Raw genomic sequence first — 21,524 nt, 5'->3', positions numbered from 1 at the left:
TTTAGATGCATGGAGATGCACAAAGTCACATACAGGACTCCAACGAGGTCAGCCCAGGAGCTCAGAGGCACTGCTGGTCTTGGATGTCCTCCTCTCTGCTGGCTTCTCATCCTCAGTCAATTAAGCATGCTCAAGTTTCTCCAATTCTTGATCCAGAGCTGTCCTTAGGTTCTCTCCTCCTCCCCACCTCATCTGAGACTCTTGAAAGCATTGCCCAAGTCCTTTGTTTCCACTTGCTCACCTCCCACACACTTTGAATCAAGCCCCAGTCCAGGTCTATCCGCTGTAGGTCTCCCTGCAGGGACCTCAAGCTTGACAGTTCCAAACCAAACTGAATATTTTCCATGCCCTCATTTAGTGACCATCCCCCTCACTCCAACCCCTGCATTCACAGCCTTGGTTGATGACACAGCATCTGTTTGGATACCGAGCTAGGATGCTGAGCAACCTCTTTTACCTCCCAAAGATTTATTGACTCCACCTACTTGTTTCACTCTTTCCACGACTGCTGCTCACATCCTCATCATATCTTAATGGGCAATAGGGTCCTAACCAGTTCCCTGCTTCACATCCTCACCAGCCTTGTCCACCTGCACTTCCCCTCACCTCTGGGACAACGTCCAAACTCATTAACATGGCATAGAAAGCCCAGTGTATTCTGATTCTCCAGCCTCATCTCTCTTTCCTGCTCTCATGCTGGATTTTCCCTAGGCCTTTGCACAAGCAGCCCCTCTGCCAGGGGGGCCTTCCCTACTCTCATTTGTCCTTTAAGATTCAGCTTGTGTCATTATAATGTTGTCCATATTGCAAAGTACATGTTCTGATGCATATTCACTTTTTAAAAGCTTTATCTTCAATCTGATCAATAATGTCTAGGAAAAAAATGGACTTGAATTTTTTTCCTGATACATAATAAATGTATAGTTATTAAAATTAAAGTATTTATTTTTACCCCCATGAAGATCACGTTGTATACTGCCACAATTACCCCCACCTTTTTGAACCAGTGAACTAGGCCATCTGGCTGTTTAAAATCACTGACCTGGAGAGGGCTAGAGATTCTGTCTTTGGCAAGATCACTGCTTGAGTGGCTTGATATATAAGTGGTTAACACTTATTGAGCACTTCCTACATTAAAGACACTGTTTTACACACCCTAAATGTATTCACTCATTTAATTCTCATAATAACTCTATGAAATGGGTCAAAAATAATCTCTATCTTACAGAAAATAATATTGAGACTCAAAGAGGTTCATTAACTTGCCCAGTTTACACAGCTACTAAGAGATGGACCCAGTATTCAAACTCAACCATTTGACTACAGTCTATGCCCTTACCCTATTAATATAATATTATCTCTATGAGGTTTTACTGTTCTAATATCCTGCAGGTGAGACTGTCCTAAGCTCCCAGACTTTGTGGCAGTGGAGCCTGTTCTTGTTGTGGGAAGGAAGGATGGTTGGTTTGAAGGCTGGCAGGTTACCCAGAAAAGGTGGCATTCCTCTTGGAAATCAGCAGCTTGGCTTTCTGTGATTCTCTAGACTTGGTTGAAGAAGTTCCTTGTGGCAGGAGCCAAGTTTGTCTCATTTTGACAGAATCCCCAGCTGTTGACTTTTTCTGCTATCCCGTGCATTTTTTCATCTCCAGAGATATCCTGAACTTTCCAGCTCTAAGCAAGAAAGCTTGGAACCAAATCACCCAATGTCTTCCTAAAACTCACAGGCCCAACCCCAGTTGAACATAGCAGAGGCCTCTGTACTACAGAAGGACTTCAAGGTCAAGTGCCAAGGTTCCTGCTTCATGGTATCTACATTTTACTTGCCCTTATCTTTAAAACAAAACAAAGTCCTAGCTTGAATCATCTCTGCACCTGATTGTCTGGGAGTTTTATGGAACCTGTGCATATTAATTAAACAGCTCATGCCTGTCACATGCCTGTCACGTTTGCTGGGAGCCTGTTTGTCACAGCTTTTGAAATGACACAGCCCAGATGCTATCGACCAGCTCAGTGTCTCTCAGAGAAACCCATGCTCAACTATATCCCCGTGGGTAGTAAACAGGATGGATGCCCCATCTCCTGATAAAATATTATCTGCAAATGTATAACTGAAAAGGAATTACCACCAATATTCTTTTAATTGGAAATATCTTTCTTCCTCCTAAGCAGATTCGTGCAAGTTCTTTCCTGCAGAAGCCATCTGCAGAAAAGGAACATGTGTGTGAAATTCAGCCTGTTTAATCTGTCCCTGTAATCAGCTTCCCCAAGCTGAATGCTGAGTCTATAGAAGTTGCAAGAGCAGGCTGCTTTTCTGCTCATTCCTGCTTGAGACTTGCTTGACTGGCCCAGACCCTTCTTCCTAACCTTAGCAATGGGACTCCTTGAAAAGCCAGCATTTTCTACCCCAAGTGAGATCTTCCATCAAAATCAGACGCCCTAGAAAAATAGAGCTTAGACGAAGCAGCTTTTCTGATCCCATTATTGATAAGCTCTTAGAGCTCATCAATGAAAATTAGAACTTGTTAATCCTGTACATTTCCCCCCTTGATTTTTAATTACAGAAGAAAGAAGTAATGGATAAGTTCTGGGGCTGCAGAGACACTGAGGCTGTCAAGAGAAAATTAAATTTACAGTCAGAGAGTTTTGTTTTCTCAAGTGTCCTTGTAAAATGCAAAAGAGGCTCCTGGCATCACCAAGGCAATTCAACTGGTTTCCTAAACTGGCAGGGTTTTCCTCGAAGAAGCCCTCCTTCGTTTGCCAAGAGAGTGTATTAATGACAAGGACTGGACCTAAAGGGAACTCATTCAGAAGAAAACTACATTAAAAGAACATTAAGGGCGATGTTTTAAAGTCTGATTTAAACTCATGAAAGCAAGGAGATTTATTGTCGAAGCCAAATCGCCGCGCTGACGCGCCTTGCCTGGTAATGCATTCTGATTGGAGCACAGGGGATTGAATCTGTACAAAAACATCGTTCACTGTGGCCCAGGAGCTCCAGCTGGGGGAGATGGGAGATAGCTACAGGGGGATATGAGCTGGGGACAGGCACGTTTCTGAAAGCAGATGGGCTAACATCCCACAGGGACCAACTCACCAGGGAAGTAGGAGAAGGGCACTGCCAGCTGAGGTCAGCCTTAACATTAGCAGACAGCTTAGCAGCCTTTGAGCTACCCAGCATAGGCCTGGGGCTTCTGGGGAGATACTCCGTGGGAAACTGGAGGTTCAGCAGGAGGTCCCAACCCCTCTCCTCTGAATCTCCAGTTCCTCCTGCAAATCTTCTATTTGGTAGCCCCTCCCGCAAGCACATCGACTCCACAACAGAGTAGCTACTCCTCCTACTCCAACCGACCGCTCTATCTCACTTGACTGTACTCTGTGTTAGAGTAATACAGTGCAGGTCTCTACCTGTGCTGCAGTCCTGGACTCCAGCCAAAAAGCCAGCTGCTTGCCATCTTGCAAGTCAGGATCTGATTTCTAGATTAGAGATGTTAGTACCAGTGTTGGCAAGGCACAATGGAGTCACTCTGGAAAAATCAAAGAATGCAGCTTCAAGCGTTTGGTCCAGATCTGCTCCCCTCCTAGTGCAGCAGCATTGCCAGGGTATTTGTCACCTCTCCCAATGCAATTAATGTAGTTCAGCCTGCCATAGCATCATGTTCTATTCTGAGTAGCAGCAACCCCTGCAGTATAGTTTAGTACTTTTTGCACCAGGCCTTGAAACTGATCCAATTTCATGCTTTTCTTGGTGTCCCAGTGCCTGGACAGATGTCCATTTCCCGGTGTCTCTGGGACTCGCAGAATCTTACGGGTTCTTTATCATGTATGGACATAGGGTTATCTATTCAAATGGTTGAATTTGGACAGCCAAGGGACAGTAAGGATGTGCATACAGGGTAATCCCTCATCAGAAGCGGAGGGGCTGAGAGCATCACATGGAGGGAGACACAAGTCTTCGGTGAAAGTAAATCCAGGAGTTTGAGACCAGGAGAGCCCCCTGGAGTAAGGGTGCAAATGAGATCCATAGAACAGAGTGGGCAGGAGGATCAAAGGTCCAGGTGATTACACAAGGGCTGTGCGTGCCTACTTATTCATATATTGAGTGCTTCACAATGTCACTGAGAAAGAAGCCATGCAAACAAACAAGTACAGTAAGATTTGATACAAAACATAATAGAAGAATGTGCAAACTATAAGCAGAAACAGCTGGGAAGAGGGTTGGGGAGGGCTTTCCAGAGGAGGTGGCAACTGAGTTGGATTTTGAAAGGAAAGTACGTTTGCCAAAAGGGGAAAGGGGGGTAGGGAGTGGGGGTTGGACGAGGTAAAGCTCAGAGCATGGCCTAAGTGGGAATGTGGTCAGTTACCTTGGGCAGGTGGGGAGGGATTACGGAAAACAAGACTGGAAATGTAGTTGGAGTTGTCATCACAGAGGTTCTCTGGGTCATGCTAAGAAACATTAACTCTCTCGTACAGTTAAAACAAAATCATTGAATAATTTTACAGTCAGTCTGAGGTAGCTGAAAACTCAGAACTAATCATATTGCTACCCTGCTTGGGTTAAAGGGATGAGCCTAGAAGTGGGGCCCACATTAGTTTGGGGGGCTTGTGACTCTGATGAAGGCTATAGACTCCCCTCCTCCCACAGAAAACTGCTCATATGCTCAAAATTTTGCATGTAATTTCATGGGTTTCATGGACTCCCTAAAGCCCATCCATAAACCTCAGTTTATAAGCCCTCACTCTAAAGATATTTGTGGGAAATAATTTGTTCTCTACGGAGAATTTTATAGTTCTTAGGAGATGAGTGCTGTAGTATTTAAAGATGATGTGTCACAGTGTCTGAGACTCACTTTCAAATGGTTTGCAACACACTTTTGAGAGAGAGAGAGAGAGAGAGAGAGAGTATTAGGGAGAGAGAGAAAGGAAAGAGAAAGAAGAAGTAATTGAGACAAAATGTTAACAATTGATGAATTTAGGGACATAGTGTATGGGTGTTCATCACAATTTCTTTTTAACTTTTCTGTTCGTTTGAAATTTTTAAAAATAAAAGCAAAGCAAAACAAAACCCCCAGTCAAGGCAGAAGTAGCAGGAATGAATATAAAGTGATGAATTTTATTCATTTATATTCTTTTGCCATATACTGTGTGAATACCTACTATAGTTGTTCAATATTTAGTTGGAACAATCAATAGGACTTAGTGCCTGACGAAAGGTGGATGGGGGAGATGATGGAGGAGGTGCAGTTAAGGAGCCCAAAGTGGCTGATGTAAATGACCAGGAGTTCAATTAACACAGACCTTCAAATTTACATAAAATATATAACTGTCTATTCAATATCATCTGTTCCATCCAGGCACTTAGGACTCCAATAACAGCACATACAAAACTCAAATGGCTTATCTGTGGCAAATAGAAATCCCAGTTGTCCAAATATAGCTGTCCCAGCTATTCCCCAAATTTCAAGGTCCCTCCCGCACCCCTCCTACCTCTGTAACACACATGTGCACCTGTAGAGGACTGGCCTTCTAGTGTTACCTTTGAACTCATCTTGAAAGAAAAGTAGTTTTCCAAGAGGGAGGCAGATTATAAGCTAAATCATCTCAGTTACCCTCCTCTGCCCTCTTTCATGGAAATGGGTTTGAGAATTGAAGGAAACTCTATCAAATAGAATCTTAGTTTCTTCTAGACTGAGTCTGTACCAGGGCTGTTTATTTACCTCCCTGGTTTAGGGGCTTTGTTACAGGTCAGGGGATGTAGGTGAAAGCCCAGGAATTCCCTTCTGGAGGTGTCTGAACTCAGGCACCTTCAAGGTTTGGCAGAAGCCCCCCAAGTCTTATTGTGGTTTCAATTGTAAACTATGTCCCAAGAACAGTTGTAGCTGATTCCCTAGTTTCCCAAAGGAAGATATGAAAATTGCTTTAACATGTTCTCTGTAGCAAGGCTATGTTGTTGTTGCCATTCTCTCCTCCTCAACATCTCCATGGCTGACATGCAATGAGTGCTTTCTCTGTGCCGGGCATCTTGTGTCTTCTTTATATGCATGCTCATAACAGCCCTATTCATGCAGGGCAGGTGAACCCAAAATTGGGGCTTTGTCCAGGAGGGTTCTTGGCTTTGTTCAGGAAATAATGCAACGGCCAGCTGGTGGTGTTAGACAGCAATTTTTCTTGAAGCAGCAGTGCACAGCAGCAGCAGAGGTACAGCTCCTTGCAGAGTATGGCTACCCATTGACTGTATGCCCAGAGGAGCAGTTCAGGAGCAGTTCTGTAGTCATATTTATACCCACTTTTAATTTCATGTAAACTAAGGGGTGAGTTATTCAGACTTTTTTAGAAAAAGGATAATACTTCTGGGTCATTGCCATAGAAAGGGGCAATAACTTCCAGGTGTTGCCATAGCCATGGCAAGTTCACATGGTACTGGTGGGCATGTCTTACGGAGAGGTGCTTACCCCTTTTCCTTGTTTCAGCTAGTCTTCAATCTGGTCCAGAGTAAAGTCTCCCACCTCCAAAGTTGAGGTAGGAGACCCTCCTACTTCACTACAAGGAAGAGCCTATGATTATCTTTTTTTTCCAGTTAGGGAAACTGAAACCTAGAGCTCTTAAAGCAATTTGTCCAAGGTCACACCACCAGGATGTGGGAGACTAGGCGCTGGGATCCACATGGGATTGACTCTGGAACTCAAGTGCTTACAAGTCCACACAAGCCATACTGGCTTGTTTCTGAGGGCCTCGGTCTGAAAACAATAAACACTGACATAGTGCTACTGTGTTTCAGGCTTTGTTCTAAGAACTTCACATATATAAATTCCATGAACTTTAAAACAACCCTATAGGGCAAACACTATTACTATCTACTTTTTAAGTAATAAATGGAGGCACAGATTGGCTAAGTAACTGGCTTTAGGAAATAATTTTAACTTAGGCAGCTGGTTTTTACTTATTATGCAATATCACTATACTTAAAAGAAAAGCATTAGGGTGGGTGCAGTGGCTCACGCCTGTAATCCCAACACTCTGGGAGGCCAAGGCAGGTGGATCACCTGAGGTCAGGAGTTCAAGACTAACCTGGCCAATGTGGCAAAACCCCACCTCAACTAAAACTACAAAAATTACCCAGGCATGATGGCACATGCCTGGAGTCCCAGCTACTTGGGAGGCTGAGGCAGGAGAATCGCTTGAGCCCAGGAGGCAGAGGTTGCAGTGAGCTGAGATTGAGCCACTGCACTGCAACCTGGGTGACAGAGTGAGACTCCGTCTCAAAACAACAACAACAACAACAACAAAAACCAGGAAGAAGCCTGGCCAACATGGTGAAACCCTGTCTCTACTAAAAACACAAAAAATTAGCCAGGTGTGGTGGGGGGGCGCCTATGATCCCAGCTACTTGGGAGGCTGAGGCAGGAGAATCACCTGAACCTGGGAAGTAGAGGTTGCAGTGAGCCAAGATTGTCCCACTGCAGTCCAGCCTGGGCAACAGAGTGAGGCTCTGTCAAAAAGTTAAAAAACAGAGAGAGAGAGAGAGAGAGAGATAGAGAGAGAGAGAGAGAGAAAGGAAGTAAGGGAAAAAAAAGGAAAGGAAAGGAAAGAAAAGAAAAGAAAAGAAAAGAAAAAACAAAGGAAAGGAAAGGAAAAGAAAAGAAAAGAAGAAAAGGCATTGACATACACAGGTATGACTTTCAAAGAAGGATCTTTTCAGGAATGAAACACTCCTGGCGTGGACTATGTCCAGGGCACCTCGCCTGGCTATGTCCCCTAAACTGAGCTCAACAGCAGAGAAAATCTGAATGATCATCATGGATGCATCCATTTGCAGGCGTCCTTGTTTCTGGAATCTCACACACTGTGAGACTGGATTTATGACTATTTCTTGAACTATAGGAAGGGCTTAATTTTCAAGTGTGAATAATGTACAATTCAGAAGAAACATATTCATACTGGGAAAATCTAGTAAGATAATAAGGTTTTTTTTTAAAAAATAGCATAACTACTCTCAAAGTTAGAAAAGAGAAAGTTTCTTGCTATTTGCATTTATAATAGTTTGTCTTATCTGAAATGTAAAGCATTTTGGTTTAGTACCCTCCTTTGCCCCCACCATTAGTGAAAAAGAGAATCACTGATTTGTATATAAAGAAAGGAAATAAGGGAGAGAGGGAAGAAAGATAGGAGGAAGAAGTAAATGGAGAAAGGAAAATGAAGTAGTTTTTTCTGAGAGTGAACTATGACAGCATGGAAATGGGAATATAACTGAGCACCTAAAATTGTCTGCCCTTGTTGATTACACAAACAATTCCCTTTTGTTAAGTGATTATTTTTACCTTTATAGAAAATGTTTGTTTTAAGATTTGCAGTAAATGTAAGTCTTAGAATGGTATGTTCTAGGGTGACCTTCAGAATTTGTTTGCAACCAGTTTGACCAGGGCCCCAATCAAGTGACAGCAGAATTTTCCTTAGTATATAGAATTCAGGCAAACTCACAGGATCTTATCCTGGGATGTCATTAATCTGGAATTTTAAAATGAGACCAATGGGAAAATAATATAGCAACATATCACTTCTCTCAGATCATTTTTTTCTAGAATTTAAATAATCTAAAACATGTCAAGAACCAGGAAGGCTCAGCAAAAAGACCACTGAGTAGCTAAAAGTACATAGAAGAAAGTCTCTGTATCAAAGTTCACACACTTTGCTCATAGAAGAGTTTATAAGAGATAGTCTATGCCAGTGGTTTTGACTTTAAAACCACTCTTAATGTTTGCCTTGTTTTCATCAATCAGCAGATTGGAAACTGCAAATTGAAACTACAGGGGAAAGGATTACTACTGGAGATAGTACTCAGTGATAACAGCAAAAAGAGGCAAGAAAACAAAAGAGTAGGAAAAAAACAACAACCAGACAGTAACTCTAAACACACAAGGATCTGGGGTCATTGGGTGCAGGGGCAGATAGCCCTGTACATCGCAATCAACCGCCTACAGGGCACAGCATCATTACAATTACACATACTAATGACTGCACCACCAAGAAAAGATGAATTTGTGTTTTGGGTAGAAAAGAAAAATCGGACAAGGAGGAATGCAATGAACACAAAAATTTTATATACAAACCAATTAAGTCGTTTTCTTCTGCCATCACCACCGCCATCTACTATTAAACCAATTAAAATTAAAAACAACAGCCACTCTAGGTAATCCCTAAAAGAATGGCTTGTTATGTATAAACGCCTCTTAGAATACGAAATAGATAATGTTATTACTGTGTTTATCAGTATGTTCACATATAAACAAGAATAGATTGTTCCACAGAATAAAGGAAATGGTACCATCTATGAGAATGTTGATTTTCAGCGAATTAATAATAATAATGTAGTAAGAGGGAGACTACTGTATTTTCCAAAATTCCAGGGAGGCTGAACAATCCAATCACTTAGGTCAAGCTGCTCTCCACCTAGAAGCGGTTGGAAAGACTGGGCTGCACTTTCCATTCCCATTCCAGGGATGGGGCTGCCTGGGTCGTGAGTTGCAGGTCCGCAAACCTCGACTTTTGGAAGACAGCGAGGTCTGGGTTGGGGGCGGGGCAACAAAATGACGGAAGGCTGCGAGGGACAAGACCCCTTCTCTCGTCATTTGTGAGTCTCTAATCAATTTAACAGATTCACAATATTCTTGTGGGAGGTTGGGATTTTTTTAGGTGCAGAAAATGGTTAAGGACTTGAGGTCTGTGTACTAGCTGGCTGGGCACTAAATTAACCTGAGACTCTTGGATTTAGAAGAATTGGAAGAAATCATTAGGAAATAAGGTTATGAATTTGCAGGAAATATAAGAATAAGTGAGGGGGCTTCAGAATTTGGGGCTTTGAACAAATTTACCTAAATCTCTGAGGAAACCCAAGAGAAATCTGGATTTCTCTGTCTCTCCTATGTGTGTTTGCATGTACATACTTACATTTTTTTAATGACTAACAGTTATTGTGTACCTACTGAGTAATGTGTTATGCTGAGTGGTTTCACATTCATGATATTATTTAATCCTTAAACCAACTTTTGTGAGGTAGGAAGTTATGACAATGAGGAAATTGATGCTCAGAGAGGTTAATTAACTTACCTAATGTAAAAGTCACACAGCCAAAAAAAAAAAAAAAAGCAGTTATTATAAAATATTCATCATATCAAGCCCCACGTGAATTTTCACGCACTAGGAAAAGCTGTTCTTATTTTCAAGCCTACGTTCCCTCAAACAGCCAGGATGTCTGTCTTCTGGTTGTCAAGTTACCAAACCTTGACAACAATGAAGGAGAATTTTAACGTTCCAAGATTTCAATAGATCTGGAGTTTCTGTGGGAAATTGAAGGCGCAGTTTCCATGCAGGACAAGGAGGACAGCCGTATCTTGTAGATTTAAGGCATTTACCGTGTATATGTGTTAGGAGTCGTTTTCTTCTGCTATCACCACCGCCAGAGATAAAGAATGAATGATACCGAGTTTGCAGGGCTGATATCCATCTGCAGCGGTATGCATTCCAGCCTCATAGGAATAAATACAAGGATGTGCTGATAATTACACCTTGATACACGACAGAGGATATAAAAATGCTTTCTCAATTTGTCTAGCGCACGGTGAATAATAATATTGTCCATGTGTTTATAGGAGGCAGAGTACTTAAAGCTCTATTGTTATTTCCACAGGAAAACAACTTTGAGAAAAGCATGTTTTCTGTGTTAACCCGGGAATGTATGTTTATCTGACAGTGCCTTGCTTGCCTTTTCTTTTCTAACCTGCATAAATTCCTTGAATTTAAATTCGACAGAGACACTCTACCTTCACTTTGAAATGAGAGAGCTGCACAGAATGTCAAACAGAGCCAGCGTTTCCTGACTTCTGACCCAGCTCAGGGTGTTTTTTTTTTTTTTTTTTTTTTTTTTAACATGACTCAGACAGGCTCTTGGAGGCCTAGAGATAAAAGGCCCTATTAGAAGTGCAAAATATGACTATTATTACCTCCTTTAATAAGGCTTCTTGCCAATTTTTCAAATGACTAGAGTCTGTTTGCTAATTATTACTCCACAGTTTCTGCATTCATTTTCTTTCCCTGAAGGAGCCTGATTCCAATGAAGATGAAGGAAAAGTGCTAAAAAGTGTGTTTACTGCCATCTATGGGATGCAGCTGGGCTACCAGGACAGCGGAGCTCCTTCCCATGTAACACACGGGAAACTGCAGTTCCAAAGCCACGTAGAAAAGCTCATGCATTGCAAACACTCCACGTGAAAATACCACTGGAAAATCATTTGTTTAAATTTTTCCAGAAATATAAGTTCATATTGCTACTTTAGGGAATGAGGGAGTGAATTTTCCTGTATTTAAGGCAATTATGTTTATAGTAACATGTCAGCCCATGGGCCCTACTCACAACTAGGGCTTCCAGTCTATGATTAACCTCAAATGTTCTAGCAGGAATACTAGAAGTAAAAATTCATTGGCTAGACCACTCTGAATATTCTGAAGAAGGTCAAGAACCAGAAAATAAAGTCTCCCGAGTGACCAAATAGATGTGTAAAGTATATGTGCTGTGGTCTATGAATTTGACTCATGAATCAGTCAAATTTCCAGTCTATTATAGCAAATTTTATTGTTTTAGTATCAGAAACTCTTAGTATCAGAGGCATCAAATTACAAGAAGAGGGCAGAGACTTTGAAAGACAGATGCTTAAGAGAATGAAGAAGTGATGGTGTATATCCTAAACCCTGGGGAGAGAAGAGGGTACTATGAAAAAACAGATACAAAAGCTCAAAGGAGGAAAGCAGTTTGGACAATCGTGGTATAATGTAGCAATCTATGTTCACATTAACGACTCAATTCTCAAATAATGGTTAAATTTTGTTAGGTTTACCAAGTCATTAGTGTGAAAAGACCAAAGGATACATAGTGCACAGAAAGAGAAATACACATGGCCCTTAAAATCTGAAAAGATGCTCATAAACCTCACTCATATTAAGAGAGCTGCAAATTAAAAGTAAATGAGATAAAGACAAATTGCATACTGGGAGCAAATATTTGCAAAACCAAGATAAAGGACTTGTATTCAAAATATACAAATAATTTAAAACTAAACAATAAGAAAATGAACAACATAATTAAAAGGTAGGCAAAAGATCTGGACACCTCACCAAAGTAGATGGCATATGAAAGGGTGCTCAGTGTCATCAGAAAAAATGCAAATTAAAATGTGCAGAGATAACAGTGAAATATCACTGCACATCTATCAGGAGAGCTAAAATCCAAAATGTTGACAGCACTAAATGCTGACAAGAATGTGAAGCAACAGGAACTCTCATTCAGGGCTGTTGGGAATTCAAAATGGTATAGCCACCTTGGAAAACAGTTTGGCAGTTTCTCACAAAGCTAAACATAGCTTTACCATACAATCCAGCAAACATGCTCCTAGATTTTTATCCAAATGAATTGAAAACTTACGTTCACAGAAAAAACTGCACATGAATGTTTATAACAGCTTTATTCATAATCACCCCAAATTGGAAGCAACCAAGATGTGCTTTAAAAGGTTAATGGATAAACCAACTGTGGTACATCTAGACAGTGGAATATTATTCAACACTAAAAAGAAATAACCTGTTAAGCCATGTAAAGGCATGGAGAAACTTAAATGTATATTACTAAGTGAAAGAAGCCAGTTTGAAAAGGCTCTATACTGTATGATTCTAACTATACAACATCTTGGAAAAGGCAAAACTATGGAGACAGTAAAAAGATCAGTGGTTGCCAGTGGTAGAGGAGAGTGCAAAGGAGGAGTGAAAAGGTGGAGCACAGGGGACTTTCAGAACAGCGAAGATACTCTGTATGCTACTGTAATGGTGGAAACATGTTATTATACTTCTCCAAACCCATAGAATGTATAATACCAACAGTGAACCCTACTGTAGTTAAAATAACATATCAACATTGGTTTATCAATTATAACAAATGTGCCACACTAAAGAAAAGGGAAGATGGACAAAAAGTTACAAGAAAAATGAAAATGGCAAGAAAGAAAGCTGGCAAGAAAGCAAGCAAGCAAGCAAGTTTTACGATCCTCATGTCAGACAAAGTAAAATTCAAACCAAAGCATACTAGAAGCACAGAGAAGGACACTTTATAAAAGCCACGTTCCACAATAAAAATATATTTAAAAAAATTAAATGCACTAGTATCCTCTACTCACTGAGTGACAACAGTTTTAAAGAAAATTTGGTTGTATATTGTGTTGATGATGGTATGGGGAAACAAGTCCTCTTATACAGTGATGACAAAAGAAAGAAATTGATGCAAACTATAAAAGGTTGTGTGATAATAGTTATCACAATGACAAAGATACATAACCCTTCTTGGAGCCAGCGATTCTCTTCTGGAAATTTAACATACAAACATATTAGAATGTATGCAAAATGGAGTAAATACAGAGATTAAAATTGTAGCATCTTTTTATAATAGCAAAAGATTGAAAATAACTAGATGCCCATCAGTAGGAGATTGCTTGATTAAATAATGCTGCATCCATACAATGGACCAGATGTTGCCTTTCTATAGAATGAAGCAGCTTTTAGTGTATTGATGAAAAATGATGATCAATCCATAAGTCCTTAAAAAACAAGGTGTAGTAGAGCACTATGGCATGTCACCTTTGGGCCTGTATACATATAGACTATCACAGAAAGGATATGCCTGTAGCCTGGTAATGGTGACGCCAGTAGCCTCTGTTAGGGATGGGGAAGCAAGGGCCGTGGTGCTGGGATAGGGAGAAGACTTAATGATCACTCTCTACCCTTTTGTTTCTCTCCTGGAAAAAAATGCTAAAAAATAATTTTAAAATAAAGAAGGCAAGAGGGTGTATAATAAACTTTGGAATGTTTCCATTTACTCTTTTAAAAATGTTGATCTTTAAAATGTTGGTTAGCTCTAGTTATCTGGACAATTTAATTATGTGGAACACCTCATTTCCTGACAATGCTGAATGGATAAGGCATTACTCTGGTTTGCTGACTTATGCACAATTACAGAGTTAACATTATCATCATAGCACAAAAGAGATTGGAATTTAGAACAAAGGATGGGGCTACTTTTCAACAAAGGCATTAAGGCAGAGGGAGAGCGGAGAAAATGGAGAGTCTGTAATTCTCACACTGACGGAGGGATGGAGGCAGAATGAACAAAATCTAAGAGCCTTGGTGAAGTGCTGTGCTTCTGCGCCTCACAGGCAAGGCTCTGTCCACACAACAGCAGAGCTGGCTGCTGCCTTCCTGGGAAGCAACCCTGACAAGGAGAAGAGGTGCTTTGGAGGGATTGTAAAGAAGGCAGGGAGCCTGAATCCTGGCATCAGCTGCAGGCACGCATAGGACTCAGGCACGTAAGCATGCCCACCATACACTAACTCAAGTGTCAAGCAACTGCCTTGACAGAATAGAGCAGAAGTTGACCATTAGGCTGATAGAGATTGCAGAATTATTCCTCCAGCATGTTTTTAAAACCTAGATTTTTCATATAGCAATTCTTGTTTTTAGCTTTGTTTAAAAAATTGGAGAATCTAACAATATGAGGCCTACTTTCCTCGCATGTTAACAACACACTGGAGCAGAGGAGGGACTGTCTCCCTTTACATGGAACACCAGCTCAACAGGTAACCGTGGTCCCCAGCACTCCCTCTCACTCTACACATCGTTCACCTCCCTCAATTACTTGCTGGCCTCTATAGGCATTTTAATTTGCAAATCCTAGACTAGACTTGGAAAGGGTTGTTTTGGGAAATTGTCTCAGAAGTAGAAGATGCTTGAACAGATTTTGAAAGGCAGAAGATAGTGGTTTTGGGGACTGAGTATGCAAGGTGTTTTAGAATGAAGCTTCCTGGAAGACCAGAGTGTTTCCTCTTGTCCAAAAACTGGGCCAAGCACAGGGCACCTGTGGTTTGGGGAGATGATGGATGATGTTGAGTGAGCAAGGTTCTAGTGATCTTAGTAAAAATATTTACTGAGCTCCTACTCTGTGCCAGGAATTGTATAGCAGCACACCAGCGAACAAGACGAATGGTTTCCTACCCACAAGGCTTACAGTTTACTAGTGGAGGTAGCCAGTCAATCAGAAAACAAATTATTACATGTCAATTTACAAACTGTAGCTAGTACTATAAAAGACACAGACAGAATATTGTTGTCATAGAGAATTGTAGTGAAAGTGATCAGGGAAGGTGACATGGAGGCTGAGGCCTGAACAATGAACAGGCTTGGCTAGATGAGGAGTGTGATCAAGAGGATGCCAGGTGGAAGCAACAGTGTGTGCAAAGACCCCACCGTGGGAGGGGAATATTTCAGAGGTGGGAAGAACAACCAGAGTGTCTCCAGCCTAGTGAGTAAGGAGGGGAGTGGTATGGGATGATGCTGGAGAAGGAGCAAAGTCAGACCACGGCTTTCCTTTTTTTTTTTTTTTTTTTTTTTTGAGACAGAGTCTTACTCTGTTTCCCAGGCTGGAGTGCAGTGACATGATCTTGGTTCACTGCAACCTCCACCTCCCAGGTTCAAGAGATTCTCCTGCCTCAACCTTCTGAATAGCTAGGATTATAGGCAACCGCCAGCACACCCAGCTAATTTTTTTTGTATTTTTAGTAGAGACGGGGTTTTGCAATATTGGCCAGGCTTGTCTTGGCCAAGCGATCCACCCACCTTGGCCTCCCAAAGTGTTGGGATTACAGGCGTGAGCCACAGCGCCCAGCCAGACCACATCCTTCTAAGTAAAAAGAGCTGTACTCTACCCTGAGAGGAAGCTTCAGAGGAGTGTTAAGAATAGGAATGACATGATGCAATGCACATGTCTGAAGGACTGCAGCAGTAACCGCCAAGGAAAGACAAGGCAGAGCAACACAGAAGGGAGGCAGTGAGAGAGTTAGCACAACCACCAGGGTCCGCTGCTCCATCCTTTCACCTGTCCACAACTAGCAGCAGAACCCTGGTCGTAGCTCCTCCCCTCTTGACATCCTGCCACCGCCCTCTCCTGTGTTTCTCTTTCATCTTCACCCTTGGTGCTCCTGTTTCAGAGCTCTGCCCTATAGTAGAATGTGGAGGGAGAGTGGCTGGCTCCCCTTATCTTTTCCTCCCTCTCCTGCAAACACACGCCTGCCCCTACACACATACCTCTGCGAGAGTGGTCACACACGGTGATTTCAGATAGCTGCATGGATAAGGATGGCTGTACAGGTGCAAAGAAGCAGGTGGAAGAGCTCTGCCTGGCTAGAGCGAAGCACATGGGCCTGAGCTGAGCGAGGCCGGCTGTTAGGTAAGGCAGCGCTAGTTGGTAGTGGGTCTTGAAGCCTGAGACTAGAGGAGTTTTAATATGATTTGGGAGACAACTGGGAGCCTTTATGGGCAAGCAAAGAGGAGAGCGATGTGATCTAAGTGACGCTGGAGGAAGATGATTCTCGATGATGTGTGTCCAATAGAGGAGAGGAGACCCCCAGGCTGGAGGAAGGGGAGCTAATTGGGAGGCAGGAGTCCAGGTGTGAAGTGATTATGGCTCCAACCGGAGCCGTGGGAAGGCTAAGGAAGACAGAAGAAGAAACGACAGGATTTAATGTTGAACTGAAAGTGCCTCTGGGGTTGTGCTGGGGTGGAAGATGTGCTGCAAAGATGAGGAAATAAGATACTTTAACATTAAATGGGAGCTAGAAAAGGATTTGGGCCAGCGAGATAGGAAGAACAAAGGTGGGAAGGCAGGGTGCCATTACACAGGAGTTGGAGCTAAAGCCAAGAGAAACATTTAACAGCCCACTCGATATGCCTATGGGAAGCTGTTCCTCCCCTCTGCTCTCTCCCACCTTGGATGGTCACTTTCTTCCATGTTTGATTCTGCTTCTATTCTTGTATCAAGCACAAATCTGTGTTGTAGTACATCTTTGTCTGTCTATGCCTGCTACTAATCTGTGAGCTCCCTGAAGACAGAGGCCCTATTTTACTCCCTTTCTGTTCCCAGGGCTTAGTTAGCACAGGGACCAGCCCTTAGCGAGCACTCATCACGTTTTGGTGAATGAGGAAATGAATGAATGGAAACTTTCCAGAGGCGTGCCTTTGAACCCCAGCCACCGCACAACACTGTAAAACTTACAAATTCTGTGGCAGCTGCAGCATCCCTCAAACACTTGTGGAGATCGGGTTACAGCTGAGAGCCTCACAAAGCCCCAGCCATTGCAGCAATTGACAGGTGGTCCTCGAAGTAAGACTAGGATTGGCAGACAGACGGGAGGCTGGAGTAGTTAAGATAGTGCTGGGGGTATTTGAGATCGAATTGCAGGGTTGTTTAAACACCTTAGGGTTACAAATGGGTTTTCACCCTTAAAATCCCATTTGCAAATATGTAGCCTTAAACTGTCCAAATAGTTATCTTAATGATGTTAAATCCCTGGGTTGGTAGAGGCCATAGGAAATGCCTTGCATATTTTCATCCTGTTCCTTTCACTGAAATTACATTTGTGTTACAATGAAATGTGAAAGCTGGAAAATACATGAAAACAAACCTTTCCCTGCCGCATGCTATGCCACCAGCCAATATCAACTAAATTTGCTAAACTTTCTAGATAGCTACCATTTATTCAGCTTTTACTAGGTGCCAATCACGGGGTTTTATACATCTTATAGTATAGCATTTAATATTTATAAGTGCATGATATAGGCACTACTGCTCCATTTTATAGATGAGCAATCAGAGGCTTAGGGAAGTTAAATTAATTGCCTACTGGATGTGTGATACAATGAGCTCATCATTTGGTTGTGCAGCCTTCCAGATGACAACAAGAGAGACAAGCCTGGGAAGGACTGAGAGGCAGGGCTGCAAAGATAGCTTGGGATTGTCGAGAAATGATCGCTAATGGGAACCATTGAGCAGCCTAGTCCTTCCAGAGAGCCCGTGCAGAGGGAGAGAGAGTGCTCCAGACCACACTTTAGAGTAGGACCCTGGGGAACACCTAGGGAAATAAAAGAGAAGACAGCATGGGGCCAAATAACTTTTCCAAGGAACAGTTGGGAGGTCCACTCAAAGATCACAAGAGTCCCTCTGCAGCCTCAGCACACTGGTAGCAGGGCCCCTAGCTTCTGCCTCTGTTTCTTCCCACCTATCCTTTTCCTATCCACTCTATCCCAATGTATAAATGGTTGGATTGGATGACAACAGTGTTTTCAATTCTATCTATGGAAAGCAGCTTGTGATTTTAAAGGGAACATGGACTTTGGTGTTTGCTATACTTGGATTCAGATCCCAGCTCCATTCTTTGCTGGCAGTGTGACCTTGGGGAGATACTCAGTTTTTTTGAAACTGCTTCCTTACCTACATCGTGAGGTTAATGAACCTGCCTCACTAGCTTTACATTTGACAAGAGGATTTGTTAACAAATGGGAGGACTTCTGTTTTCAGAAATATGGCAGGCTAGATATGCAGAAGCTGCTCCCAAGAAGTGACTCCCCAAGATCCTAGATGAAATGTAGTAAGTCCTTTTTTAAAAGCATGGCTATTCTCGCAATAAAGTAAATAATGAAAGGCCAGAAGTGACAAAAAAGGAGAATTCCAAGAGAAAAGCTAGTGATGAGTAACAGATTATCCTAAAACATGTGTATTAAAATGATAAACATTTATTATCTCCTAGTTTCTGTGGGTTGGAAATTTGGGAGCTGTTTGGTTGGGTGGGTTTGGCTCAGAGTCTGCAGTCAAGATATTGGCTATGGCTATGATCATCTGAAGGCTTTCTGGTGCTGGAAGATGTGCTTCCAAGATGGTACACTCACATGGCTTTTGGCAGAAGGCCTCAGATCCATGCCATGGTGCCTCTCTATAAAGCTGATTGAGTGTCCTGACACTTTGGTAACTGGCTTCCCCCAGGATAAGCAATACAAGGAGAGCAAGGAGGAGGCCATAGTGTCTTGAAAGTCATGCACCATGACTTCCAGTATTTTCTATTCATTAGAAACAAGTCATCAAGTTCAGCTCACACTCTAGGGGAGTGGAATTTAGTTTCCACTTTTTGAAGGGAGAAGTACTAGAGAATACGAAGACATATTTTAAAACCAGTACAGCTAACATTTTCCCCAAATCCAAGGATTATCCTGGTGGCCTAGAGTTACATTCAGAGGGGACTAGAGACAAAGACTGGGGCTCTGAATAAAACATCACCCTTGAAGGGTTACACCCTCAGTAGGATAACTTGCCTCACAGAGTGACATTTGTCTGCCTGAACCTTTGCTTGGGGGATTTGGACACACATTTATGCTATCTCAATGGCCTAAAAACTCCACATGAACCATGTGGTTAAAAATAACTCCAGGTTGATGAGGCCTCTCTCTGAAGAACACAGTGCTCAAAAAATTATTATAAATAAAATTTCAGGGAATATGAGATGATGAACAAAAATTGCTAAAAACATGATAAAATGAGCAACATGAACAAGAGACAACAAAACAAGAAAAGACAGGCTACCTCCACAGGAACCATGATCAAATTGGCTGCCGACTTCTCAGGATCAACCCTGGAAACCAGCTTACAATAAATGTAGAAGTGTTTATTTCAGATGTTCTTTAGTCGGAACTTGGAGAAAGGCTGGAGTAAGTACAGTCCATCTAGAATCTGGACTCTAGATGAAAGCATAACAGGACTTCAGAAAAGTGTAAAATACGAAGGGATATAGCAGTGAAGGTGGTAAAAGGTAATTTATTTGCCTTCCAAGAAGCCAATGAAACCCCAAGAATGGCACAAAAAGAGCAAAACTGTACTTTCTTTTGCCATTTTGATGACAAGGGATGGTTTTGTCCATGTCCAGGGCACTTAGAAGCCTCCCACTACCCAAGGCCAACCAGGGCAACAGTAGTGAAACAATCAAGGGCAAATAATTGCCCTTTAGCATGTGACTTTTCACACAGCGCCTGCAGAAATTCAAATGATGATTTTAAATTGAACTTTTCTAAAACTCAAAAGAGATATAGATGATTTATTTGATGGGAGCTGTTTTGTTGATGATAGTAGCGGTGAAAAGATCTTAGGAGACAACATAGTTCAAACTCCGAATTTTAAAGGCCAGGAAACTGATTCCCAGAGAGGAGAAGCAACTTGCTTATGGTGAGATTTACGCAGACCAGAAACCAAGTTTCTGGTATGTCCTGCTGGATTACTTCCCCCTATGAGACATAGGAGAGTTAAGTACCCAAATAAGAGCATTATCTTAGCCATGATCTCCAATGCAGTGATTTCTTGCTCCTTGTTCCTCACTCAAGTCCAGGCAGCTCAGAAGAATGCCTTGGATGATCCAGTGGGAGCATCCTGGAAGCCTGCTCTTGGTTGGAAAACCTTGGTCAGCTAGGACTAAGATCAAGACCACCTACCTACCCAGGACTCTGCAGGAGTGATGAGGGAACTGGGTCTTATTTTTTATCATTTTTCAAGTTAATTATGTAAATGGGCATCTATTTAGTGCACTTGGCATTCAAATCAGATTTAATGGTAACAGCGATTTGGTTCCCATACTACTCAGTGAAGAGGAGATCATTTCCAATATCTTGCAAGAGTTACAAAGTATTCATACAAACAGGACATTCTCTTTCTTCCAAATCCCTTACATTTTCTTTACTTGGATTTGAAACTGTATGGAGCTAGACATGCCCTTTGTATACATCTCCCTATGTGTTTCATCCTAGAGTATGTGTTGAATATAACCTTGATACACTCATATACCAAGAAAATGTTAGCTGTGCCGGTTGTATGTTGAATATAACTTGATAAACTCCATACTCCCAGGTTTCACCTTCTCTGCCTGATTCTAGGAGATAGCCATTTTTTCACTAGGGAGCTAGACCCATGAAGCCAGGAGACCTGGTAATCGAGGGTTGCATGACGCACAAAGCACTGTCAGTTACCCTGATAAGTATCATACACCGTTTTAGGAACTTTCTCTAAGACAGAATCCTCCACCCCACATTGGGCTGCCCTCCAACTAACTGGAAAACTGCTTCATTTTGCTAATGATGACCTGGGTTTGGGTTTCTTATCATTTTTGTTTCCTGGAGGCCAGTAGCCACAGTTTCATATGAATCAAACAAGAAAAGAGGGCAAGTCAGGGTGGAATTTTCCCAGCCTCTGTTTTCCTTCCAAGTGCAGATTCCCTGGCTGGGGTGTAGCAGCCTGCAGAAATTTTGACCTGAATGAAAGAGGAAACATTGTGCTCAGAGGGACTGCATAGATATTCTCGGAGAAGGTGCTCTATAATAACCACAAAGCCCTCAGTATAAGGGGCTTATTAAAGCTCATGTCCTTTGAGGCAACCCTGGAACGGTTCTTCCCCAGCCCTTCTCTCATGTCCTCTCCCTTTCCCCTCTGGCAAGGACTTTCTGGGATAGAACATGCTCTGTTCTCCTAGAAACTGGTCAGAGCTTTTTCATTCTGAACATAGATTTGCATGGTTTAAAAAATAAATTCAAAAGAGTAAATTGGAATAGACCTTCCGGAGGGAAACTGC

The 21,524-nt window shown here is 42.1% G+C and overlaps 1 long non-coding RNA gene across 1 annotated transcript in view; it reads left to right on the top strand.

The window, feature by feature from the left end:
* Positions 1 to 21,524, top strand: part of LOC139363870 (uncharacterized) — a 253,128-nt gene that overhangs the window by 209,319 nt on the left and 22,285 nt on the right. The gene's annotated exons all lie outside the window — the stretch shown is intronic.

This window comes from Macaca nemestrina, chromosome 6, assembly GCF_043159975.1.
Source record: "Macaca nemestrina isolate mMacNem1 chromosome 6, mMacNem.hap1, whole genome shotgun sequence".
Taxonomy (NCBI): domain Eukaryota; kingdom Metazoa; phylum Chordata; class Mammalia; order Primates; family Cercopithecidae; genus Macaca; species Macaca nemestrina.
The sequence above is the reverse complement of the archived record's forward strand: the minus strand, read 5'-3'. Positions and strand labels throughout refer to the sequence as shown.